The 27,659-nt window shown below is 42.0% G+C and overlaps 1 protein-coding gene across 1 annotated transcript in view; it reads left to right on the top strand.

Annotated features, from left to right (window-relative positions):
• Window positions 1–27,659, top strand: part of ITSN2 (intersectin 2) — a 3,295,579-nt gene that overhangs the window by 2,895,038 nt on the left and 372,882 nt on the right. The gene's annotated exons all lie outside the window — the stretch shown is intronic.

The raw sequence follows: 27,659 nt of genomic DNA, 5'->3' as shown, positions 1-27,659 counted from the left end.
TTTGCCACTGCAATTTTACAGGGAATTTTGGCAGCTCCTAATGCTTTATAGTTTTGCCATCCTCTTTTACCTCTGCTTTGGGATTCTACCCAAGTGTTAGGACTGCAGCAATGTGAGATGAAGAACATAGTACAGTTTTGTACCTACCATAAATGTAGATGTTCGAAGATCCACATTGCTGCAGTCAACCCTCCCTCCTTCCCCTCTGTAGTTAGAGGCGGTTGTGTGGGTTGGGTTGTGAATATTGTGGATATTGTATATATTGTACATATGATTAGTGCAAGGGTGGTTGGTTGTTTTTTGCTGTCTTTTGGTTTTGACCTTTCTTTTAGGGTCTTCTGACATCTGGGGCAAGAAAAGACTGAGGATATGGCGTCGGTCATGCGCATTTGTACACTGGCGTTCTGATGTCAGTCTTAAGCGCCTTGACGACGATCACATCTTGTACCCTGTCAACAAATTGTATTCCTGGGAGCAAGCTTGAACACAACTTCCCAGATGGCTTTCCTCACGCCAGAGAAACAAGTTCATTTGACAGCCTACTTCAAACTAATGGCCACAAAGACCCTGCTATCTGCAAGAAAAATACTGCAAGCCTTGGGGTTCATGGCCTTCTGCATCATCTTTATTCCATATGCAAGACTGCATGAAACTACAATGGTATCTAAAAAGCCTATGGTGCCAACATTTTGAGGGTCTAGAAGCAATGATTACCATCATACCTTGCCTACAGATAGAGTTCATTTGGTGGGCAGAGGCCTGACACCAAAACAAGGGACTGCCATTCACTCTAACCCCTGCCGCTCAAACTCTAACAACAGACGCATCAGACTATGCATGGGGGACTTACTTGGCAGGGAAGTGCATTCAGGGCAAATGGAACCCAAGTCAAATGCCCCTTCATATCAATCAAAACGAAATGTTAGCTGTACAGAATGCTCTGACAGCCTTCAAGGACCACATTCTTCCAGGACAATTAATGGTAAAGATGGACAATGCCACTGTTATGTGGTACATAAACAAGCAGGGGGGAACCCACTCATACCCTCTCTGCAGACTAGCCTTGGCTCTGTGGAACACAGCCTTGAGCTATCAAGTGCACCTTCAGGCTCAATTCCTGTCAGGAAAGCTAAATACATGGGCAGAAGAACTAAGCCGAAATCTCATGGACCCACACGAGTTGAAACTGGAACCAAAGACATTCAACATGTTGATAAACAAATGGGGGAGCCCAGAGATAGACCTGTTTGCCTCTCCCCAGAACTACCAATTGGACAAATTCTGCACAAGGACTTCTCACAAACAGGCTTGGAAAGTGGATGCCCTGTCCTTCACCTGGAAAAAACAGTTTATGCCTTTCCTTCTCTGCCTCTCCTCTCCAAGGTACTACTAAAGATCAAACAGGGCAAACCAAGGACGATTCTGATTGCACCAGATTGGCCACGCCAGCACTGGTACCCCCTGTTGCGCAGTGTGTCACTGCTGGCACCATGGCACCTGCCTCAGGCCCCTACCCTGCTGTCCCAGCAGGAGGGCCAGATTCTGCACCCACAGCTTCAAACCCTGAACCTGGCAGCCTGGCTAATTACCTGATCTCTCCTTTACTATCCTTCAGTAAGCAAGTGTTGGATGTCATTCTGGAGGCAAGGAGGCCTAGTACTAGAAAATCTTATGCTGAAAAATGGACAAGATTCTGTTCCTGGTACCAAACACAGGGGATGGGCACAGCAGCGCCCAGTTTTCCTCAGATTCTTCAGTACTTAACTGAGATGCTTTACAAGGGCCTTTCCTTTTCCTCCATCAAAATTCATGCCTCAGCCATTTCAGCTTATTACAACACAGAACCACCTGTCATTTCTCATCCACTGCTCAAGCATTTCCTCAGAGGGGCCAAAAACTTTAGACCACCCAGGAGAGCCCCATCTCCAGCCTGGGACATTAACTTTGTATTGGAAAAACTCACTCTACCTCTTTTTGAGCCAACTGCAAACGCAGAGCTGAAATTCCTTTCTTGGAAAACAGCCTTCCTTTTAGCCATCACTTCAACAAAAAGGGTGTCTGAATTACAGGCCCTTATGTCAGTGGAGCCTTTCATCATCTTTCATGCGGACAGGGTGTCCCTCAGGACCAATCCCTCCTTTATGCCCAAGATGGTATCCAGTGTGGCTCTTAATCAGTCCATTAATTTGCCAACCTTCTTTTCTAATCCACTGAACAAAGGGGAACATATACTGCACTCCTTAGATGTGCACAGACAACTTAGATTTTACTAGGACAGTACTAAACCTCTCAGGAAAGCTGAACAGCTGCTGGTTGCATTTGCTGCAAGGGCAGAGGGGAAGGCCATTTCAAAGCAAACCATTTCTAAATGGATAGGCCATTGCATTCATTTCTGCTATAAGCACCATGGAATACCTACCCCACAGGGGATAAGACCACATTTAACCAGGGCTGCATCTTCCTCCACAGCCTTTCTCAGAGGTGTCCTTACCATGGACATCCTAGAATCTGCTACCTGGAGTTCTGTACATACTTTCACCAAGTATTACCATTTGCCAATTTTCTCTAAATCCAGAGCTGGCTTTGCCACTGCAGTCTTGCATGGCCTTATAGCTGGTCCTAATGCTGTCTTATTTCCTCCTCTCATCCTTAGCTTTGGGAATCTACCCAAATGTGATGACTGCAACAGTGAAACACGAAGAACACAGTACAGTTGTGTACACTTACCATAAATGTAGATGTTAGAGTGTATTCACTGTTGGAGTCCTGGTTACCCTCCCTCCAGCCCCCTGACGTCTTTTGGCTACACCTCTATTCTTGTTTACTATGCTTAAAGCTTTTTGTTGTATTTGCTTTTTTGTTGGAGGTGTAACCTTGTGTGTATATATATATATATATATATATATATATATATATCTATAAAATTGCTTCCCATTATGGGGGCACCTGACATCTTGGGCAAGAAAAAACTGATGTAATGGCGTTAGCTGTATACTTTATACCCCTGACTACCTAACGTCATGGAAATGAGACAGCAACCGACGCAGGACCCAAGACTGCAACAGTGAATACACTCGAACATCTACATTTATGATAAGTGTACACAACTGTACTTTCTTTTTAGTGCCAAAAAAGATGGGGGACCTCAGGGCCTTTCTGGACCTGTCAACCTTAAAACTGGCTGTCGCCAAACAGAAATTCCGGATGGTCACCCTGCAGTCCATGCTACGTTATCTTCGAGAATGTGACTGGATGTGCTCGATAGACCTCCAGCACGCTTACTACCACATCAAGATTCTCATAAACTCCAGGAGATTCCTTCACTTCTGGCTGGGAGCCAATCATTTCCAGTTCAGAGCCCTACCCTTCGGTCTCACCACAGCCCCCAGGGTATTTACCAAGGTAATGGCAGTCGTAGCAGCTCACCTGAGGCTTCAGGGAATTCAGGTATTCCCTTACCTAGATGATTGGCTCCTTGCTGCTTCCACCCAGCGTCTTCTTTGCCAAGCCAGAGACTCCTTCCTTCATCTTGCAGACCGGTTCGGGATCACTATCAGTGTTTCCAAGTCCCTCTTGGACACTGTGCAGATCTTGGACTCTATCGGGGCACGGCTGGGCACCCTTCGAATGAAAGTCTTTCTAACTCCAGACAGGGTCCAGAGTCTACGGGCCCATATATCAGTAAATGTTCTTCGTGTTTCACTGTTGCAGCCATTACATTTGGGTAATCCTGCTGGCAGGTTGCCCTCAGTCGGCCTGAATTCCAAAGTCCTGGGTCCTGCTTCAGCTGCTGTCACCTGTTCCCTGACGTCAGGTCGTCAGGGGTATAAAAGATGCGGCTGACACCATTTTCTTTAGTCTTTCTTGCTGTGTGGTGCCCGAAGCAGAAGCAGTTTGCAAGTGCCGGTCGGCCGACTCCTGAGAATTTCTTATTCGAGTTTCAGATCGGAAGTCTTCAATAAAGCTAAGTAATTCGTTGGGGAAACTTTTTTCTTGCTCCAGACCGATGTCAGAAAAAGTAAATAATTGAATTTCTTGTGGAAAGCAAATACCTCATAAGGACTTTCATTCTTACTGTATTCCTTGCCTAGGCCCTAATCACAACGTTTCTGGTTGTCGGTTTTGTGCTAGATTTAACCAACGCACTATTAAGCGTCAGTATAATTTTGCTTTAAACTATTTTGGACGCCGGTTTAATTATCCAGAAATGTCGTCGGATAGCCATCCAACTATCGGAGTTCACAAAAAATGCAAAGAAAAGGAGAAAGATAGACAACCGAGGCCCTAAACCGACGACAAAGTTTCTCCTAAGCCAGTCGCCGGTTTGCCGGTTCTCAGTGAGGTGCTTTCGCAGCCCCTGACGCCCACTACTTTAGAATCGAAGGCCGCTACTGACTCCCACGTGGAGTCAGCCATGCCGCTGGAAACTCAAGGTATTGGAGCCTCGGATACTATTTCTTCAGATGGGTCCAGAGCCGCTGAGCAGGCACCGGCTTCTGAGGGTGTATTCAGACCTAAACATCTTTACAGTAAACCAACCTCAGCTTCAAAGGCAAAGACTAAAGCACCTTCTAAAGAAAAGAAACAAACTCAAGAGCCACGTGGAGAGGCCTCTATGCCCAAAAAACAGATGCCAAAGACTTAATTACCTTGATCAGGGGTTCCCATCCCCCTCCTGATAAGAGGCCTAGGCAGGAGACTGACTATGAATCTTCAGATCATGTTTCCATTTCTTCTGATTCCTCTTCTGATTGGGAATATTCTCTTCCCCCCTATGAGGATTCTGATGCTGAAGATTCTATACCTTCAGCTTCTCCTCCAGAGGACTATTTTTGGGGAAACCTTGCATACCATGAGGGAGCATTTCCAGTGGGAGAGCCAAGATTTTTCAGAATCTAAAAAGAGGCTCAGGGATTTCCTTTTACTACCTCAACACAGGCCACTAGCCATTCCACCTGTGTTAGATATTGTAGATGATGTGCTTTCGGAGTCTAGTCTTACCCCTGACTCCCTACCTCCAGCTCCTGTTAAGCCTGACAGATATTACAGGGTTCCTGACTCTCATAAATTCCTTTTTAAAAACCCTGCTGCATACCCAGAAACTATTTCACAGGGTCCCAAAGGAGTTTAGGCTTCCGCTGCAAAAAACCCTACCCCCTCTGACAGAGATTCTAGGGCACTGGATAGATGGGGAAAAAAGGCTTACACATCGGCTACCTTGGCTATAAGGGCCTTAAACTGTCAGTTTCATATGCTCAAATATCAGCAACATGTCATGGCATTGCTTAAACAGAAAATGTTATTAAACTCTGAATGTGCAGAAAACAAGGAAATGCAGGATTTATTGCATGCAGCTGAACAAGTTGGAAAGCATACTTTGCAATGTGGTTTTGATTCTTTGGAGGCCTCCTGCAGGGCTGCAGTTGTGGGTTCTGTAATTAGGAGGCATGCTTGGTTAAAGGAACAAAATCTGCCTGATCATGTAAAAGTTAAATTATTAGATGCACCTTTACAGCATGATACTTTGTTTGGTGTTAAGGCAGAGGAGGTGTTAAAGAAGATGGAGGACAAAGCTAAATCTATGCAAACTGTCAAAGATTTTTTACAAGTACAGCCACCTAGGTTTAGTAGACACTGGCCTACAAAGAACTGATCCTTTCCTGTGTCAGACAGACCTCAAAGGGGCAGATCCAGATGCCCTAGAGGCAGATCCCAGGTGCAAGGTTCCTACAGATCAAAGCAATGGGGTGCCTCTACCTCCAAAGTTGGAGAATCAGACAATTGTGCAGAAGATACGTCAGATTCAAGGCTGGCTCAATGCATTAGCAGTTCTTTGCACTGCCCTTTGGCTTATCTACTGCGCCCAGGGTCTTTACAAAGTGCCTGGCACCAGTAATTGCATTCTGCAGACAAAGAGGAATACAAATATATCCTTACTTGGACGACTGTCTAATTCATGCAGAGAACAAAGACATTCTTCTACAGCATCAGGCGTTTGTGAAAAGACTTCTAACATGCCTAGGGTACGCAGTCAATGAAAAGAAATCAAAACTAGTACCCTCTCAAGAGATAATATTCCTGGGTGCAAGCTTAAATACAACTGCCCAGATGGCTTATCTCACGCCAGACAAACCTGACTACCTATTTCAAAATGTTGGCAACAAAGGCCCAGTTATCTGCAAGAAAAATTCTGCAGGCTTTGGGCTTCATGGCATCCTGCATCCTACTAATTCCATATGCAAGACTGCATATGAGAAAACTTCAATGGTACCTAAAAAGTGTTTGGACTCAACATTGCCACAGCCTGGAAACAATGATTACTCTCATTTCCTGCCTACAACAGGAGTCTCGATGGTGGGCAAAGGCTTGTCACCAAAACTAGGGACAGCCATTCACATTACCCCTAGCCAGGCAGACACTAACAACGGATGCATCAGATTATGCCTGGGAGGCCCACATGGCAGGAAGATGCATTCAGGGCACATGGTCCTCAACCCAAATGCATCTACATATCAATCAAAAAGAGATGCTAGCTGTTCAGAATGCCCTGACAGCCTTCAAGGACCTACTTCATCCGGGACAACTACTGATAAAGACAGACAACACCATGGTTATGTGGTATATAAACAAGCAGGGGGGCACACATTCTTACCCTCTTTGCAGACAAGCCATGACTTTGTGGGACACAGCATTAAATTACCAAGTACATCTGCAGGCACAATTCCTGCCAGGAAGGAAAAATACTCTGGCAGACGAACTAAGCAGAAACCTCATGGATCCCCACGAGTGGCAGCTGGATCCACAAGTCTACAGCATGATAACAAGGAAATGGGGATGCCCCGACATAGATCTATTTGCCTCCCCTCACAACTACCAACTAAAAAGATTCTGCACAAGGACTTATCACAGACAAGCATGTAGCGTATGCTGCAGGATCACAAGGAAAGGCTATCTTAAAGCAGACTATTTCAAAGTGGATAGGCCACTGCATTCGTTTCTGCTACTTACATCATGGCAAGCCAGTGCCTAAGGGCATTAGGCCACATTCAACCAGAGCTGCAGCCACTTCAGCAGCCTTTCTCAGGGGAGTACCAACCAAGGACATTTTAGAGGCTGCTACATGGAGTTCAGTGCACACCTTTACAAAGCACTATCATGTGCCACTCTACTCTAAATCCAGGGCAGGCTTTGCCACTGCAGTTCTGCAGGGCCTCATAGCTGCTTCTAATGCTGTTTAGCTCCAGCCTCCCATCCATAGCTTTGGGACTCTACCCAAATGTAATGACTGCAACAGTGAAACACGAAGAACATAGTACAGTTGTGTACACTTACCATAAATGTAGATGTTCGAGTGTATTCACTGTTGCAATCCAGGTTACCCACCGCCATCCCCCTTTTTCTTCTGATGGATCCTATCTTTCCTTCTCTGATTTATACAACCTATGTGATGTATTTGCTTGTAGATGAAGGTAAAGTTTATACTGGTGCATGTATTTATATATATATATATATATATATATATATATATATATATATATATATATATAAATTTTGGCTACCCTTTTAGGGGGGCACCTGACATCTTGGGCAAGAAAAACTAAAGAAAATGGCGTTGGCCGCATCTTTTATACCCCTGATGACCTGACGTCAGGGAAGGGGCGACAGCAGCCCTCGCAGGATCCAGGACTTTGGAATTCAGGCCGACTGAGGGCAACCTGCCAGCAGGATTACCCAAATGTAATTTATTGCAGCTTAGCGCTTCGGCATAGTAGCCTTCAATGAGCATAATTACAAACACACACCCACTCCATTATATATCATAATTAATCAAACAATTAAATCAATTAACCAATAAAAATGTATACAATATAACATTTAAAAGGGAAATATCTAAGTTACAAGAAAGATGCAATGCTAGTCACACAAATTTATAATAAGCATTTTAAATTAACTTCCAAATTCAAACCATTAGGAGACATAGTATTATACTTCAGAATATAAATGGTTTCTTTAAATAATAAAATATTTTTAATTAATTTATCATCTCCAGTTCTAATGAAAATATTTTCTAAGACACAACATTCAAACATTTCTGTATTACTGTTATGACATTCCATAAAATGTGCAGCAATAGGGCTAGTTAATACTCTTTTTTTAATATCTCTAACATGCTCCTGCATTCTAGTTTTAAATTTTCTTTTTGTCTCACCAATATAATATAATTTACATGGACATCTTATACAATAAATAACCCCTACAGAATTGCATGAAAAATTATTAGTAGGAATAAATGAAATACCATTAATATTATCAAAATATGGTTTAATAAATTTACATATATTACACTGGCCGCAAGGATTAGTACCTACTGTAATCAAATTTCTATATATATTATTTAATGGGGAAATATAATAAGTATTGATTAATTTATCAGATAAATTTTGGCCTCTCTTGTAAGATATTTTAGGAACAATAGGGAAAATTTTATAAAGATTTTTATCCGAAATTAAAAATTTCCAAAAATATTTAATAATATTCCAAATTCTGTCACTACATAAGTTATATGTAGTGACAAAATAAACATCTTGCACTTCATGCGTAGAACTCCTTGAGCTTTTATTATAATTACTATTAGAACTAACCTCATGAATGAAAGGCAAATAATTATTCATTTCCATATTTTTCCTAATGATCAATTTATCACCATTAATGGAACTAGTTTTATTCATTAACTTATTAATACAAAAATCTAATATATCCATTTTATATCCTCTTTTCAAGAACATAATAATACTATCATATATATTCTGTTCTAAATCAATTTCATTATTACACAATCTAGATAATCTTATAATTTCTCCATAAGGAATAGCAGATAAAGTATGGGGGGGGTGGCAACTAGTGCCATAAAGAAACTGATGACCGTCCATAAATTTACGATATACAGTAGTATGAATTTGATCACCCAATATACCTGTTAACAAAATATCTAGAAAATGGACTTGACCACCAAATTGTAAACTATCAAACCGTAAATTGTATTTATTATTATTAAGGTCTGAAAAAAACTCATTAACATGTTCAATACCCCCGCTACAAAGAAAAATTAAATCATCTATGTAGCGGTAGTAACACAAGACATGATGTTTATAAAATTTGTTGGTATATACATATTCTAACTCAAATTTACCCATGAAGAGGTTGGCATACATGGGGGCAAAAGATGCCCCCATAGCAGTGCCCTTCAGTTGATGGTAAATGAATTGGTTGAAACTAAAGAAATTATTGGATAAACAAAAGGAAGTCAAGTCCATGATATAGTGGGTTGTAGGATTATCTCCCAAAAAATAAAATAATGCCTGTAAGCCATCAGAATGTTTAATGTTAGTGTAAAGACTGACAACGTCTACACTAATCCAAAACATATTATCTGTCCAGATGATATGACTTAATTTATCAATAAAGTCAAAAGAATCTCTAATATAGGATTCTAACTTAAATACATAAGATGACAGATAATTATGAACAATTATGCCTATATTTTGACAAAAATAATTACTAGCTGAAACGATAGGACGTCCAGGTGGTTTAGTCATATTTTTATGGAGCTTAGGCAGGCAATAAAACGTAGCTAAATTACAATTCTCTAAACAAAACTTTTATCAAAATCATCCTTAGAAATATATCCAAGTCTAACCCCCTTATCTAGTAAAGTAGTACATTCTTTGATAGCTGTTGTATATTTATCATAATCACTAATTTCATAAGTTAATGAATCATTTAAATGTTCCATACACATATCTAAATACTGCTTATTATTCAAAATAACAATTTTGTTACCCTTGTCAGATTTTTTAATGACAATATCATGTCTACTTGAAAGATTTTTCATAGCCAACCATTCATTTTTAGTCATATTACACAATTTTGATCATTTCTACATACGTTTAGCAATTCTTGCAATGAAAAATGAATCATTTCAGAAAAATGTGTAATATTACAATTATTATATGGGGGAATAAACTTGCTGTGAAAATTAATACCTTTAGTGTTAAGCATAGAATAAGCTGAAGAATATAAAGAAAGAGAAATATCATCAGAAAAACAAGAGTAATAGCTATCTAAACTAGAATCACCATCACTATCACTATGTATCACATTAGAAACTGGCTCATGATAACCATATATTTTCCTATCATTAGAGAAAAAATATCTCAAATGAAGTTTTCTAATAAATTTAAAGAGCTCTTGTTTCAATAAATGGTGTCTAGGAAAGACAGTGGGAACAAATTTAAGACCATATTGCAGTACAGTTAGTTCTTCATTAGAGATATTACAACCAGAAATGTTAACAACATTATTATCACTAAATGAAACAGGGTTAGAAAAATCAAGTCCATCTACCCCTCTTGAATGTTTGTCTAGATTGCCCTTCACCCGGAGAAGAACCCGTAGCAAAATCTTTCTTTTGGTCTCGTCTGGAATTGTTGCTATCGCTCCGAAACCGCTGCTGGTGCCCCACCGAATCATTAGCAGCTGGAAGAGGTGGAAAGTCAGTATCTGAGTCCGTGGTTAGACCATAACCATCAGAGGAAGCAAAAGATACTGAGAGTTGTTTTTTGTTATTATATTTAACATTAGCTTGTTTTTTTGAAGGATGAAAAACTTTTTTGCGTTTCCAAAGGAACGCTCGCCCATTATCATAATCTCTAATGTCTCTCTTTATTTTCACAGATTTATACTGTATCTGCTCAGTTTCATACTTATGTAAATTTTCACTCAAACTAGCAAAAACATCATTCACCTTAGACATGCCAATATCAGCCAATAATTTAGCATGCATTGCATGTAATTGTTCTTGTAACTTTAACAAAAGAAGCTGTTCCCTTTCTACAAGGATCTTGACCCACTCCATAGCACAATTATGAGCCGCTGTAAGCCAGCGGTCTTTGAATATTAAATCATCATTGTCCGAATTATCAAACGGTGTTGCTGGGCTCTTAAAAGCCCGTAGACCTCGTGGGGAAATGTCAAGATCCACATATCGTTGAAGCCCTAATAAATTAAAATGACAACGTGTTTCTCTGAACAGTAACTTTTCAAATTCCTTTACATTATCTTGTATATCCTGTGGAAGCATAGAGTTAACAGTGCGGCCACCTAAAGAACCAAAGGGGTTCATAAATTTCTGCTGTCTATTTTGCAAAAATTTAGTGATATAATCAATAGAAACGTTACCATCAGGTGCTGCATTCACTGCCGGATCTGTACGATGGGAATTAGAAGCGGAGCCGGTAATATGTAACCTGCTGTCTGGATGTATATCCGTGGTTACTGTAGAGCCCAACGCATCCGTAGGAACATTCGTTCTCACCACACCTTCAGTAATCGATAAAACTGCAGGAAGCCCACCTGTAACGTCTTTTACAGCCTTTGGTCGTACAACCTGATTGGAAGCCGCCGTAGAAGCAGGAAACAGTAGGTTCGTCTCTGTACAACCGCTACGAACAGCTGAGGAAGATGCCGCATTAATAGTGCTCTCAGTTCTCTCATTGTTGCCATCCACAGTAACATTTATTCCGTTATGGTTATTCACATTAACAGTGAATCCGTTAACTGCCGGAGAGAAATTATCTCTAAAAACTCTTGGAGTGTGTAATAAAGAACTGGTATCCATATCCAAATCACAAAAACAACGAAAAAAAGTATAGGCAACAGCCTAAAAAACAACGCCAGTTCAAAGAAGAAATTTATTGCAGCTTAGCGCTTCGGCATAGTAGCCTTCAATGAGCATAATTACAAACACACACCCACTCCATTATAATAATGGAGTAATACAGAAATGTTTGAATGTTGTGTCTTAGAAAATATTTTCATTAGAACTGGAGATGATAAATTAATTAAAAATATTTTATTATTTAAAGAAACCATTTATATTCTGAAGTATAATACTATGTCTCCTAATGGTTTGAATTTGGAAGTTAATTTAAAATGCTTATTATAAATTTGTGTGACTAGCATTGCATCTTTCTTGTAACTTAGATATTTCCCTTTTAAATGTTATATTGTATACATTTTTATTGGTTAATTGATTTAATTGTTTGATTAATTATGATATATAATGGAGTGGGTGTGTGTTTGTAATTATGCTCATTGAAGGCTACTATGCCGAAGCGCTAAGCTGCAATAAATTTCTTCTTTGAACTGGCGTTGTTTTTTAGGCTGTTGCCTATACTTTTTTTCGTTGTTTTTGTTACCCAAATGTAATGATTGCAACAGTGAATACACTCGAATATCTACATTTATGGTAAGTGTACACAACTGTACTTTTTTGGCCCCAGGTTACCGAAGGCGGGCGACGTTCTCAGAGCCCTGGGCTCTGTGGAGGCAGCAATCTCTATCCTCCCCTGTGTGCGTCTTCACATGCATGTTCTGCATTGGACTCTAGCCGTACAGTGGTCTTGGCTAGATCTCCCCATGGAATATCCAATTCAAATCAGCAAAACCTACAGGCCGTCACTCCTCTGGTGGCTCCAGTCACCAGAGATCTTAGTGGGACGGCCATTTGTGTCATCCACAGCCCAAGCCAGTGTGACCACAGACTCCTCCCAGCTTGGGTGGGGGGGCATTATCTGGGGAGGACGGTCGAAGGCACGGGGTCCCAGATTGCGACCAGATTGCACATCAGTGTTCTGGAGATGAGAGCGGTGCTTTTAGCGTTTTAAGCCTTCCACACTGTTCTTCCTCCAGGGACGATCGCAATTCAGTCAGCCAACATATCTGTTGTCTGGTACATCAGCAAACAGGGAGGAACCAGATCTTACCATCTGTGTCATGAGGCCATGAGAGTGTGGGAGTGGGCGATCTCCACCAGTCGGTTTTTGATTGCAATGCACATTCCGGGACACTCCCAACATTGTAGTGGACAGATTGATTCGGGCTATTCTAATGCCATACTAGTGGTCTCTGAAACAGTCGATAGTGGAGGAGATTTTCCTTGCATTGGGTCAGCCTTGCTGGGATCTCTTCGCATCTCCTTCCAGTGTGAAGTGCAATGAGTTTTTTGCTCTGATTCCCTCACCAGGGGATCCCCCCAAAGATGCTCTGGTCCATGCTTGGCCTCTTGGCCTACTGTACGCTTAATCCCGTTACCACTCATTCCGAAGTTTCTTCAGAAAGCTTGCCAACTGGGGTGCAAAGTGATCCTCATTGCCCCATTCTGGCCTTGTCAGGTGTGGGTTCCCTTCCTCTGGTCTCATGCTCTTTGTGGGTTCTGGATCCCTGCCCGGATCTCATTTCTCATCCCTCGGGCACTTGCCCACCCAACCTGGACAGCCTCAAGCTGATGGCTTTGTTGCTCCAGTTCCCTTGAGTGCCAGGACTCCCAGTATTTCATCTTCAGTAAAAACTATCCTGGTGGTGTCTCATAAGGCCTCCACTAGAAAGATCTACCGCTGTAAATGGAAACGATTCACCATTTGGGTTTCTCGGAGGGACCTGGATCCTTTTACAGCCCCTGTTCCTGTAGTCTTGGATTTCTTAGCCTACATTTTTCAGCAAAGGGCTATTTCCTGCACTGTGAAAGTGCAACTGGCAGCTATTTCAAATTTCCACATTGGTGAGAACATGAATGCTCTGGCCTCTTCTAAACTGTGTAAGGCTTTCCTTAAAGGCACCTTTCTTTTGCGTCCTCCAATTAAGGACTCTGTTTCTACCTGGGACCTTACTTTGGTTCTCCAGGCTTTAGTTGCTCCCCCCTTCGAACATGCAGCATCAGTAGATTTGAAGTTCTTATCCTGGAAGACAGCTTTCCTAGTGACCATTACGTTGGCTAGGAGGGTTTCTGAGATTCAGGCTCTGTCTGCCATGCCCCCTTACTTGATCTTCCATAAGGACAGGGTTTCTCTCCACACAAACCCTTCTTTCTTGCCAAAAGTGGCTTCTGAGTCCAACATCAATCAAACAATTAACCTGCTTGTTTTCTTTCCAAATTTTCAGAACAAGGGAGAATATAAACTGTATTTACTAGATGTTGTCAGGCAACTTCGTTTTTATTTACACAGAACAAAGCCCTTCCGTAAGTCTGACCAGTTATTTGTGTCCTTTTCTAAACCATTTTTGATAAAGCCATCTCCAAGATTTCCTTAGCTAGATGGATTTCACTGTGTATTTTGCAAATTTACAAAGACAAAGGTCTGTCCTCACCTGGTCCTATTAAAGCTCATTCTAACAGATCCATGGCGACTTCTGCTGCCTTTTAGTCTAGGGTTTCATTGCACGACATTTGTGTGACAGCAACTTGGGCAAGGTCACATACCTTCATTTCTCATTATAAGCTGGATTTGATATCCAGAGGGAGAGCATCCTTCGGCTCTGCGGTGCTCAGGAATATCCTTCCATGAGGGCCTCCCAGGAGTTTGAGTAGCTGGGGACTCTGTCCCACAGGTTGCAGATAAAATGAAGTTAACTACTTCATTTTTCTGCAACCTTCCCACCCTCCTTCCCCCGAACCTGCTCATGGTTTATTGTCAGTTGAGTTGCTGATTAGTTTGAGTAGTGGCAAACTTGATCTGAGGAAAGGTAGGAGATTGTGATGGGTTATGGGTAAGGAGGAGGAGCTTGGAGCAGATACTTGAAATGTTGCTGGCTCGGATCCAATATGGATCCAAATACCTGCAGGCTGCAGAAAAATGAAGTGTAACTAATCAGATGGAACGTTATGTTGAGTACATAACTTCTTTTTTAAAAAATTAAGCTCTGCTCTATAGTTCAAAGTGTCCAGTTATTCAGACCAAAATTAGAACACAGACTCTATTCACATTTACAGAGTTTACTGACTGGCCAACTCAAGAATTTTAAAAGTAATCACATACATTGAATTACATTTATGAATCTTCACACCCAAAGTTTCCCATGGTGAGACACTAACACAAAACAGTTGCCTTTTTTAATGATAAAAGGGAAATTTTCCAAGAGGCGCTCTTTTAATGAATTCTGAGTGTTAACTGCTTTATTCAAGTACAAGGCATTATCACTTCTTCACAGGCTAATCACCCTCCCATCATGGTCCAGTAAAACAAGGAACAATGGATGTTCATCGTGCATACAGCTGCAGTAATCACAGATGGGTTCCCAGCCGTCAGGCGGTCCCTCGGTCGGCCGAATTCCAAAGTCTTGGTCCGGCGTCGGTTGTCGTCGCTTACTCTTCTGACGTCAGTAAGGCCAGAGTATATAAGACACAGCCGACGCCATGTTCTTCAGTCTTTTTTGCCGCGCGGTGCCCGAAGCAGAAGCAGTTCGCAAGTGCCGGTCGGCCAGCTCCTGAATTACGAAAAAATTGGAACCGAAGTCTTCTTTAAAGCTAAGTACCCGTTAGAAACTTTTCTTGCCTCAGACCGATGTCAGAAAAAGTTAATAATTGTATTTCTTGTGGGAAGCAAATACCGCATAAGGATTTCCATTCCCATTGCATACCTTGTTTGGGCCCAGACCACGACGTCTCGGGCTGTCGCTTTTGCGCTACCTTCAGTAAACGCACTATCAAGCGTCGGGCGGAGTTCGCCCAACACTACTTTGGTAAAGCTTTTGATTATAAGATGTCGTCGGACACTCCGACTACCGTTTTGTCCAAAAAAACGCAAGGAAAAGGACCGACACACGAGACCCGCGGTCCCCGCCGACACCACACCAAAACAGGCTACACGTGGTCCGGTTCTCAGCGAGACGCCTTTGCAGTCCCTGACTACCGACGACACTCCTTTGGCGGTGTTCTCTGTACCCGAGACCGCTGGGTCCTCGGTCCTTTCCCAGACTACAACCAAAGCCCCTGCTAATGTCGAGCCTACTAATGTGGACAGGTCCACCTCCGCCCATGGTGTATTTAGGCCCTCATCTTCTTTTTCAATAAAGGCTTTTACTAAATCCAAAGCAGCCAGGCATTCCACGAGGCCTGTTGCACAGGGCCCATCTCCTGGACCCATGCCTAAGAAACAGATGCTTAAAATAGCTGAGGATTTAATTACTCTTATCAGAGGTTCTCAGCCCCCTCCTGACAAGAGACCCAGAGTGGAGGAAGAATCTCCCTCTTCTGATCAGGGATCCATTTTATCAGAACATTCTGATGCAGAGGAACACTCTTACTCCCCTTTTGAGGATTCGGATGCAGAACAGTCCATTCCTTCTGTATCCCCTCCTGAGGATTTTTCTTTTGGGGAAACCTTGCACACTTTGAGGGAACACTTCCATTGGGAAGGCCAAGACTTTTCAGATTCCAAGAAAAGACTTAGGGAATTTCTTTGGTTACCTCAGCACAGACCTCTGGCTATACCCCCTGTTTTGGATGTACTGGATGATGTCTATTCGGAGGCTTGCTTGCATAGGGTGGTAGGTACTATGAGGAACTGGGTTGAGCCAGAATGCCCTGCAAAACAGCAGTGGCAAAGCCTGCTCTTGTTCTGGAGTATAAGGGTAGGTGGTAGTGTTTTGTGAAGGTATGTACAGAACTCCAAGTGGCTGCCTCCAAAATATCCTTAGTAGGAACGCCTCTGAGGAAGGCTGTAGAGGTGGCTGTGGCCCTGGTGGAGTGAGATCTGATACCAGTAGGGACAGATTTCCCATGATAGGAATAACAAAACCGTATGCAGTGGCCAATCCACTTGGAAATGGTCTGTTTGGTAACTGGTTTCCCTTGAGCCCCTACGGCATAGGACACAAAAAGTTGTTCTGTTTTCCTGAAGGACTTTGTTCTGTCCAAATAATAACGTAGCTGCCTATGGATGTCTAAAGTGTGAAGCAGCCTCTCCCCTTTGTTTTGAGGGTTAGGATAAAAGGTAGGTAGGTGTATGGCTTGATTTAAGGCTACCCTGGATACCACTTTTGGCATAAAAGATGGGTTGGTGCGAAGGGAAACCCTGTCCTGATGGAAGATGAGGAAGGGCTGCACCGCCATGAGGGCCTGTAGTTCAGAAACCCTACGAGCTGAAGTGATGGCCAGAAGGAAAGCTGTTTTCCAGGACAAATGTTGCAGATCTGTTGAGGCAGCAGGTTCAAAGGGAGGCATTGTTAATTTTTCTAGTATGTAATTAAGGTCCCAGGCTGGTATTGGTTGCTTCCTTGGAGGTCTTATATTCTTAGCCCCTCTGAGGAACTGTCGTAAGAGTGGGTGAGAGAATAAAGGAGGATCCATGTTGAATTCTGCAGAAATGGCTGAGGCATGTATTTTTATGGAAGAAAATGAAAGTCCACTGTTCAGCAGTTCAGCTAGGTACTGTAAAACCTGAGGCAAGTTCAATTTTCTAGGGTCCTGGCCTCTTTTCTCATTCCAACCGCAAAACCGCTTCCATTTTGCAGAGTAAGCTTTTCTAGTAGATGGTCTTCTGGCCTCCAAAATGACATCCTGCACCTCCTTGGAGAGCAGGGACTGTTGTGGTGTCAAGGAATTTTCCATGCAGCGAGGTTGAGTGTTTTCAGCTGACTGTGAAGAGTTTTGTAGCTGTTCTGAGTCAGTAGGAGAGGCATTAGAGGCAGGGACCAGGGAGGAGTATGTGTTAGGCTCCTCAGGAGTGGATACCAGTGTTGCCTTGGCCAATCTGGAGCAATCAGTATCATCCTCGGTTTGTCTGTTCTTGCTTTCAAAAGCACCTTGGGCAGAAGGGGCAGAGGTTGGAATGCATAAACTGTCCATGCTGTCCAACTGAATGAAAGGGTGTCCACTTTCCAGGCCTTTGGATGAAAGGTCCTTGAATAAAACTTTTCAGTTGATGGTTCCGTGGGAGGCAAAAGATCTATGTCTGGCCTCCCCACGCTTGGATTATCTCTGTAAACACCTGAGGATGTAACTTCCATTCGTGTGGATCTGTCATATTTCTGCTTAGAGTGTCTGCCAGTGTGTTTTCCAGTCCTGGCAAGTACTGTGCTTGAAGTTCGATTTGTCTTTCCAGGGCCAAGTTCCAAAGAGTCATGGCTAGTCTGCACAAGGGGTATGAATGTGTTCCTCCTTGTTTGTTTATGTACCACATTACTGTGGTGTTGTCTGTTCTTATCAGTAATTGTCCTGGATGCAGGAAGTCCTTGAAAGCTGTAATTGCATTTATCACTGCTAGCATTTCTTTTTGATTGATGTGAAGGTGCTTTTCCTTTTGGGACCATCTGCCCTGAATGCACCTGTCCTTCATGTGCGCCCCCCAGGCGTAATTTGAGGCGTCTGTGGTTATGACTTGTTTTGCTTGAGGCTTGCAGAATGGAAGGCCTGTGTTTACTTGACATGCTTGGGCCCACCATAGAAATTCCTTTTGCAAACATGGAATTATTGGGATAATTGCTTCCAAACTGTGACTGTGTTGAGACCATAGATTTTTTAGGTACCATTGAAGTTTCCTCATATGCAGCTTTGCACATGGGATTAGAAAAATGCAAGATGCCATGAATCCCAGAGCCTGCAGGATTTTCCTTGCAGTAAGCCTGGTACTTTTTGCTAGTGTTTTGAAGTACTGAGATAGTTGCCCTTGTTTTTCTGGCGTAAGATATGCCATCTGGGTGTTTGTGTCCAAGTTGGCACCCAGGAAGGTTATTTTCTGAGATGGTGTTAGTCTTGATTTCTCCTTGTTGATGGTATATCACAGAGAAAGCAGTAACCGTGTCACATAAGCCAGATGTTCCAGTAGTATGCGTTTGCTGTCCGCTTGGATCAGGCAGTCGTCCAGATAAGGGTAAATTTGTATCCCTTGAAGTCTGCAGTAGGCAATCACTGATGCCAGGCACTTTGTGAATACTCTGGGTGCAGTAGATAAGCCAAAGGGCAATGCAGAGAATTGATAGTGGATTGAACCTGCAAGAAATCTGAGGTATCTTCTGCAGCTTTGTCTGATTGGGACATGCAGGTATGCCTCCTTGAGGTCCAATGTTACCAGCCAAAACTCCTTGCCCAGCATGGGAAGAAGTTGCTGTAATGTGAGCATCTTGACTTTTGGCACGAGTAGGAATGTGTTTAGGATGGATAAGTCCAAAATGGGTCTCCAGTCGGTTCCTTTTCTTGGTACCAGAAAAAGTCTTGAATAAAAACCTTGACCTTGTTGGAGTGTAGGTACCTTTTGTATAGCTCTCATGTTTAGGAGCTTTGAAATTTGCAGTTGTGCCTCTGCCCTTTGATTTTGTGGCAGGTTTGGCATGCCTCTCATTTTTAGAAGAGTGTGAAATTGAAATTTGTAGCCTCTGTTTATAATGTCCAGTATCCATTTGTCTGTTGTGACAATATGCCAATTGCTTGAAAATAATGCTAGTTTCCCTCCCAAAGGTGCTGTCAGCTGAGACTTGCTTGGCATGGAAATGAGGGAGTCATTGGGTTTGCTTCCTGTATTGTTGTGCACTGTCTTCACCACCTCTTGGTGCTGGAGATTGCCATTGTCTGCCTCTATATGATCCTTGTGATTGCCCTCTGCCCCTTGTGCTGCCTGTATCTGCCTCTTTGGGGCTTGTCAGTGGCTGGAAAGGACCAGTTTTTGAAGGCCAATTTCTGCTAAAACGTGGTGGTTGGACCTGTAAGAAAGCCTTGACAGTTTGCATAGATTTGGCTTTTTCTTCCATTTTCCGTAGTATGTCCTCAGCATTAGTACCAAATAATACATCCTTTTGTAAAGGAGCATCAAGAAGTTTAGCTTTCACATGATCAGGTAAATTTTGTTCCCTAAGCCAGGCATGCCTGCGAATGACTGATCCTGTGGCAGCCGCTCTACTGGAAGCCTCTAGGGCATCATAACCACATTGTAAGGTGTGTTTACCCACTTGCTCCGCACTATGCATCATATCCTGTAACTCTTTAAATCTGGTTGTTCAGGTTGAGACATTTTGTTCCTTAATTGTGATAACAGGTACTGTTGATATTTAATCATATGAAACTGACAGTTTAAAGCCCTCATGGCTAGGGTGGCCGAGGTATATACCTTTTTACCCCACCTTTCTAGAGATCTGGATTCCCTTTCTGCAGGGAGTGGATTCTTGGCAGTGGAGGCCTTTAATCCCTTGGGGCCTTGTGAAATGGTTTCAGGGTCAGCATTATGGCCTTTGTAGAGAAATTGGTGAGAGCTGGGTACTCTGTAATACCTATCAGGTTTTACTGGTGCAGGAGGCAGAGAATCAGGGTTAAGGCAAGCCTCCGAATAGACATCATCCAGTACATCCAAAACAAGGGGTATAGCCAGAGGTCTGTGCTGAGGTAACCAAAGAAATTCCCTAAGTCTTTCCTTGGAATCTGAAAAGTCTTGGCCTTCCCAATGGAAGTGTTCCCTCAAAGTGTGCAAGGTTTCCCCAAAAGAAAAATCCTCAGGAGGGGATACAGAAGGAATGGACTGTTCTGCATCCGAATCCTCAAAAGGGGAGTAAGAGTGTTCCTCTGCATCAGAATGTTCTGATAAAATGGATCCCTGATCAGAAGAGGGAGATTCTTCCTCCACTCTGGGTCTCTTGTCAGGAGGGGCTGAGAACCTCTGATAAGAGTAATTAAATCCTCAGCCATTTTAAGCATCTGTTTCTTAGGCATGGGTCCAGGAGATGGGCCCTGTGCAACAGGCCTCGTGGAATGCCTGGCTGCTTTGGATTTAGTAAAAGCCTTTATTGAAAAAGAAGATGAGGGCCTAAATACACAATGGGTGGAGGTGGACCTGTCCACATTAGTAGGCTCGACATTAGCAGGGGCTTCGGTTGTAGTCTGGGAAAGGACCGAGGACCCAGCGGTCTCGGGTACAGAGAACACCGCCAAAGGAGTGTCGTCGGTAGTCAGGGACTGCAAAGGCGTCTCGCTGAGAACCGGACCACGTGTAGCCTGTTTTGGCGTGGTGTCGGCGGGGACCGCGGGTCTTGCGTGTCGGTCCTTTTCCTTGCGTTTTTTGGACAAAACGGTAGTCGGAATGTCCGACGACATCTTATAATCAAAAGCTTTACCAAAGTAGTGTTGGGCGAACTCACCGACGCTTGATAGTGCGTTTATTGAAGGTAGCGCAAAAGCGACAGCCCGAGACGCCGTGGTCTGGGCCCAAACAAGGTATGCAACGGGAATGGAAATCCTTATGCGGTATTTGCTTCCCACAAGAAATACAATTATTAACTTTTTCTGACATCGGTCTGAGGCAAGGAAAGTTTCCCCAACGGGGTACTTAGCTTTAAAGAAGACTTCGGTTCCAATTTTTTCGTAATTCAGGAGCTGGCCGACCGGCACTTGCGAACTGCTTCTGCTTCAGGCACCGCGCAGCAAAAAAGACTGAAGAACATGGCGTCGGCTGTGTCTTATATACTCTGGCCTTACTGACGTCAGAAGAGTAAGCGACGACAACCGACGCCGGACCAAGACTTTGGAATTCGGCCGACCGAGGGACCGCCTGACGGCTGAAAACCCATCTGTGATTACTGCAGCTGTATTAGCACTCGAACATCTACATTTATGGTAGGTACAAAACTGTACTTTTGTAATTATGCCATTTAACACCTTGTAAGTAACTGTACTTAATTTTATCCAGAACTCCACCACACCTACACACACATGCCATATCACAGAACCTTCCATCTTCAAAATGTGTAAAAATACCTCTCATAATATGGAATACATTGCAGAATGTGAAACACTTGCTAACAATATGATCTCACAGCATCGTTTAAACTGTTCTTAACACTTGTGTAAAGTTGTTTGTCGCCATTACTTGTTGTTGTTTGTCTTCTGGCTTTTCCCAGTTAGGGGTCGCCACAGCGGAACTCCAGTCCGCTAATGATTGGCAGTAGATTTTCACGAACGCTGAGGTGCCAGCTCGAAGTTCAACCTTCAATGAAGGCACACAGTATTTTGTACCATGGATATTATTTAAAACATTCTCAGCAATGAATGTATGACTGACCTTTTCTATAGGAACAGTAAAAGGAATATGGATGATTTTAGGATGCATTATTGAATAATATTAATCATAACAAAGTGGACTTGGGAAGTATGATGCACTTAATAATGCAAGTTGATTTATACAATAAAATACAGGTTGCCTACTTAATGCACACTTGTCAGGGAAATTTATTTTTTTTGCCCAAAGTTGTACTTGTGGGAAGAGTGGAAAGAAAGATTTAACTGGCAGAGATGGCAGCCGAAACAATTTGGCAGCCTGATAATAACATAATGCCAGAATGGAGCTGGAAAAAAAGGTAAAAAGAAGTCAGGGTCACAGGAGAAATAGAAATGAAACCACAATTAATTATTAAAAAAAAAAACAGTAGTAAAAGTCAAGTTGACCAACAGATGTAGGCACAAACCTGCTTAGAAATGTTAAATTGTATCATCTGTACATATGCACTAATGTTTTACCGCAGTGTAAAAACCGTGAGGTACAGTCACAATAAAAATATTGGCACTGGCCTAATGACAAATAAATGGGTGCCCTTTTCTTGGAGACATGTTTACAGCAAAAAAAAAAAATAAGAACAAGGTACCTGCATCAGTGTGAACTAAGTAAGGTCAATTCAAAGTCTGACAAGAGTGCACAGCATTGTAATGCTTTTTCCAACGAACAGTCGTCCAGTGGGGGAAAAATAAATGGTTCAGGATGCTTATACTCCTGCAATACATTATAAAATTACAGTAAACAACAGTATAAAATTAGCTAAATATATTAAAATATTAAAAAATGCAACACAAAGTATCCTCCTTCGAAAAAATAATGCCATCTGTAAACACAGCAGTTAAAAAAGCTCATTCTATTGTATAAATGCAGGCTGAGGGGGTGGGAATACATGTAGGAGGGCATGCATAATTGAAATAGACATTTCCTGGGAGACTAGAGTCAAGGAGGGCGTGTTTTACTCTGCACTGCTCCCAAAGTGATGGGTGACTTTTCAGAAGGCTTGATGATAGCTGCAGGAGCACGAGAATTAATTTTTAGGAAACATGGCTAGCTGTGCCACTAGCAGAAAGACTGGAAATGATAGAAATATGAAAAATAAATGCCTCCCCATGCCCGGATGATTATTTTCAGAAGCAGGATTAACATATAGGGGAAAAAAAGCATCAGGAAGTAGAAAATAAGTATTGTATCCTGTAGTTGTCCTTCAGCTTAATACTAACACACAAAATGATGTACACCTTCAAATATTGAAGTTTAACCCTCCTAATAGGAGCAATTGTCCCAGACTGACAGCCGCACTTTGAGTTACCTATAAGGAAGGTTATCCATGCTAAGACACATGATACAACCTGTGCTTCTGCTTCCACTAAGTGGAATCTGTTTTTGTCTTATCTTTATTCCTCTCCCAGATTAGGAAAGCAATTTTATGCTTTCAAAAAACATTATCTCCTAGCTAATTAAAGTCAGACGTATTCTATTTTATTGCCCCTTATAAGATTGTTTCCATAGATACATGAGAACCAAATACACAGTTGCCTCTACTGTAAGTACACATTTATTTGAAAGAGGAAAAATTTTTATTATAGCCGGTGTTCTTTTTTATTTATTTGCTTCCCCTTAAAATGTGTTACTAGTTCAAGCCAAGTGTCTTAATCCAGACATTCCCCTATGTAGGAGTAAGAAAAGGCATATACATTTTTCTTGTATCATGCTCTTTTGTCAGGACTTTTCTTCTTTTTTTACATTTCAGTGCCTGCATTTCTTAAAACTGAAAAAGGAGAAAGAAAGAAGGAAAATAAAAACAGGGAGGCCTCCTTACTTTAGCATCACTATTACACTTGAAAATAGCTGAGAAAGCTTTACTTTGTAGCTTGCAGGTTATATCATGCATTATAAAAATACTACTGTTAAGAACAAAATTTTGTTTTACTTACAGTTAACTATTTTCTTTCTCTTCCCCCTCCTAAATGTTCTTCCAAACATTACTGACATGAAGTAGGGCATATACTTTGGAGTCCCCTACAAGTTTAACAAAGTTAAACATGTCCAGTATTTCAAGGTGGTCTTGTTCTCCAGGTAGACTCTCCTCAGGTAAACAGCAAATGTTGGAGGTGTGATGCGGGAGAAAGAGGTAATTTGGAAAATATTTTCTGGGAGTGCTGAGAGTTGGTGGACTTTTAACGGTTCCCTGCGGGATGCACTGTCTGAGATGCTAGGTGGGTGGAGTGGTGTGATGGTGGAGATGATTTTTCTGAGCTATGATACATAATTGGAATTGCCAAGAGATGGTAAGGCCTTGTTGTGTCTAATTATGGTGGCTGCCAAAAAAGCAAGTACTAGAATCTGGAAAGCAAAATCTAAACCAACTATACTGGAAGTAGTGAATATAGTAACAGAGATAAAACAACTGGAATTGAGATCTTTAGAAAAGGGTAGGAGCAAACTACATAGGAAAAATGGGAGCTGTTGGAACAATACATACAGAATAGGAATGAGCTTTAAAAGAAGGCAGAATTTAAAAGAACTATGTAATGTTTGACAGAAATGATTGGGTAGATTATGAGTGATAATGTTTGCAACTGAGTGTGTCAGTATGGTTTGTGATATAAAATGCTTGCAATTAGGATTGTGTCAATGTGGTTTGTTTTCATTTATATAAGTGTATGATTGCCTGTGGCATAAGTGATGGTTTACTAAGATGTTTTTTTGTTTAAAAACAACTTTCTTGATCTGTTTGTGTCTTTTGGCTTTTCCCGGTTAGGGGTCGCCACAGAGTTTCATAAATATAATTAATGCTTTGTAATCCCACATTTATTTGTCAATTTCTGAGTTGCTGGTTTTCTTCCTGTTGGTCTCCATCTCCCCAAATCTAGTCTTTTTCATTTCCAGTGTACTCCTGATTCTTCTAGTCAACCCCATCAGTGTTTTATTTATTTTAATAACCTCTGAGTACATTTGACTTATTTTTTTCCTCTGGGTTACTGGAAGTCATGTCTTGCACCAAAGCTGGAGCTTGCACTGCTTTTTTTGCTGAACAACTGCAGAATTCTTCTCAGTCAGCATTTTCTCCTCACCTTTTGTGATTGATTTTCTTTCTGGCTTTCTGAATTTCTTTTCTGCTGGCATGCAGGCAGTGCACTTAATAGCCATTACTGAAACTTACCCAAAAAGGCAAGTTCACTGGCTCTCATGCCTGAGTTTCTCTTTTCACACTGGGAGAGGTGAAATTAAGTTGTTACTATGTGTGCAGTCATGCTGAAAGTCCCTATAATAGATATTTCTTTATCTGGCAAACTAATTTTTTTTTAAATGTTCAAAGTTCCAAAACTTCAATCTTATGGTCTCGGCCATATGAATTTCGAAGTTTTGGAACTTCGATAACCTAACATACACCCATATTTATATATATATGTCTCAGGCAGGTATGTCCGTAACCTTAAGCAGCATTTTACCTTCACCTAGGAGGATGCCTCAATACAAACAGAAAATGATTGACTTCAGTAATTGGCTTAACTTCTGGTGTCATTCTAAGGGGATCCACTATTTGTCAGCCTGGGATGACATGATCGACAGACCTCATTGCTTTGCCAGAAATGGTCTTCATCTGTCACCCCTGGGGTTTTGGCTACTGATTAAGGCTCTTGCCACCCCCATAGTGCCTTTTTTAGTCAGTATCTCAAAATTCCCAATGTAGAAACTCCATCTAAAAACAACCTCAAGGTTATGCTGCTAAACGCTAGGGAGTCTCAACACGAAACTGCACTCACTGGAAGCTGGCCTCACATTGGAAGATGCAGACATTTGTGCAGTATCATAGACCTGGTTCAAGGTTATGGAGAGCACCCCAGCCATATTGGGTTACACCTCCTTTCACAGATTCAGACCTCAAACTGAAGGTGTAAAAACTAAAGGAGGTGGTGTATCAAAATGCATTAAAGATTAATACACCTCCAGATTGGTTAAACAGTAAAAATCCCTGGAGACACTTCAGGTGCAATTAACTGTTGGTAGGGCACCTATTCAAATCATTGCCAGCTACAGGACCCCCTCCATGAATCAGGACACCAACTCTGCCTGTTTGGATCTACTTGAGTCTATCACGACACATTCAAATACCATGGTTTTGGGCGACTTTAACTGCCCATCCATTGACTGGGTAAATTACTCATGCTCAAAGTCACTTGCCCAAAGGTTCCTGAACTTTGTTAACTCCAGTGCCCTAGCCCAGCTAGTTTACACCCCAACAACGGGTGCCAACATCCTGGATCTGGTGTTCAGCAATATGGGAAACTACTATGTGTACTGGTGAGATCTGACCACAAATTGGTCCTATTTGAAGTAACTGCCACACCTAACACCCCCCCCCCCCCAGATGCAACTAAACTAAAAAAACTTCTCCAAAGCAGATTATAACCTCTTGTGGAATGGTATAAATAGCTTCACTACACCTCCTCCCACAGATGGAACTGGCAGCTATGCCAGGCTCTACACCAGTGCTTTATATATGTATAACTGTATTGACTCAACAGTACCTGATAGGACCAAAACAAGCTCCTCAAGGAAGAGCAAGCCTGCCTGGTGGACAACTGCCATTAACAGGCTTTACAATAAGAGGAAGAAATTGCTGTCTAAGAGCAAGAGGGAGCGAGTCCTCCTAAACTGGAAGCTCTCCCTTCTCAACTTAAACAAGCTAATAAGACTTCTTTTGAAGTCCTCCAAAGCAAACTACAAGTCCAAATTAGCTTCCTCAACAAAGGACAACCACAAACAAATGATTGGTGCCAAAGTCATGGCCTTAAACTCAATGCAAAAAAAAATGTATTATCATTCTTTTTGGTAAAAGCCATGTTCCTGCTAACTACCACATCAATAGCAACACCTTAAGTACACACTCAGTGGTGAGTGACCTGGATAAACAGGTTGATAGCAACCTTACCTTTGACCACCATGTCTCCACAGTGGTAAAAAGGGCATTCTATATTGCTCATCTCTAAGTAAGGACATTGCCTCCAGAAAAAAAAAAAGGTTATATCCGCTCTGTACTCTTCCATCTTCAGGCTAATAATTGAGCACAACTCCCCTTTTTGTATGTACCTTTCTAAGCACCTACAGCAATTGGAGAAACCACAAAGGTTCCTCACATGGAAAATTCAAAGTCTTCACCATCTGTCCTATGGGGATCATCTGAAATCAGTGTCACTTTATTCTGTTTCATACAGACTACTCAGAGGTGATCTTTGCCTTGCATGTAAGGCAATCTATGACCCTGCATTATTGGAAATGCTTCATATCCAAAAGTCAAATGGTACACTGGTTACTCACTGTACAGACCTTAACCTGGTATGTGACATTAATAAAACATGCTCATGTCCCAGGGGTTACCACACCTTTGGAACAGACTCACACTTCATGTCAAACAGAGCACCTCATTGGCCCTCTTCAAAAGCAATCTGAACAATTGGATGGGTGACAGTAAATTCACCCAGGGGTTTCCACCTGTGTCCTCTTGGTCCGGGGCAATAGGTGCTGATCATGGAACTAAGGGTAATAACTTGGCTAGGCTTATAAGGGCCCTAGGGCCATTAACCTGATAACTTGGTATGATCTTATGATGTGTGTGTCTGTGTGTATATTTTCCTGCAAGGAATAGCTTCTTGTATATGCTCATAAATCCCCATTTTTGCACATTCATTCTTGCTGTCCTGTGAATGACAGAAGTTTCCATATAGTTTAACAACATAGCTTAATGGTACCCTGCATCTCCATCATGGAACCTGATTAGATTTCTGC

The sequence above is a fragment of the Protopterus annectens genome, chromosome 2.part1 (genome assembly GCF_019279795.1).
Source record: "Protopterus annectens isolate FY-2018-M chromosome 2.part1, PAN1.0, whole genome shotgun sequence".
Classification (NCBI taxonomy): Eukaryota; Metazoa; Chordata; order Ceratodontiformes; family Protopteridae; genus Protopterus; species Protopterus annectens.
The sequence above is the reverse complement of the archived record's forward strand: the minus strand, read 5'-3'. Positions and strand labels throughout refer to the sequence as shown.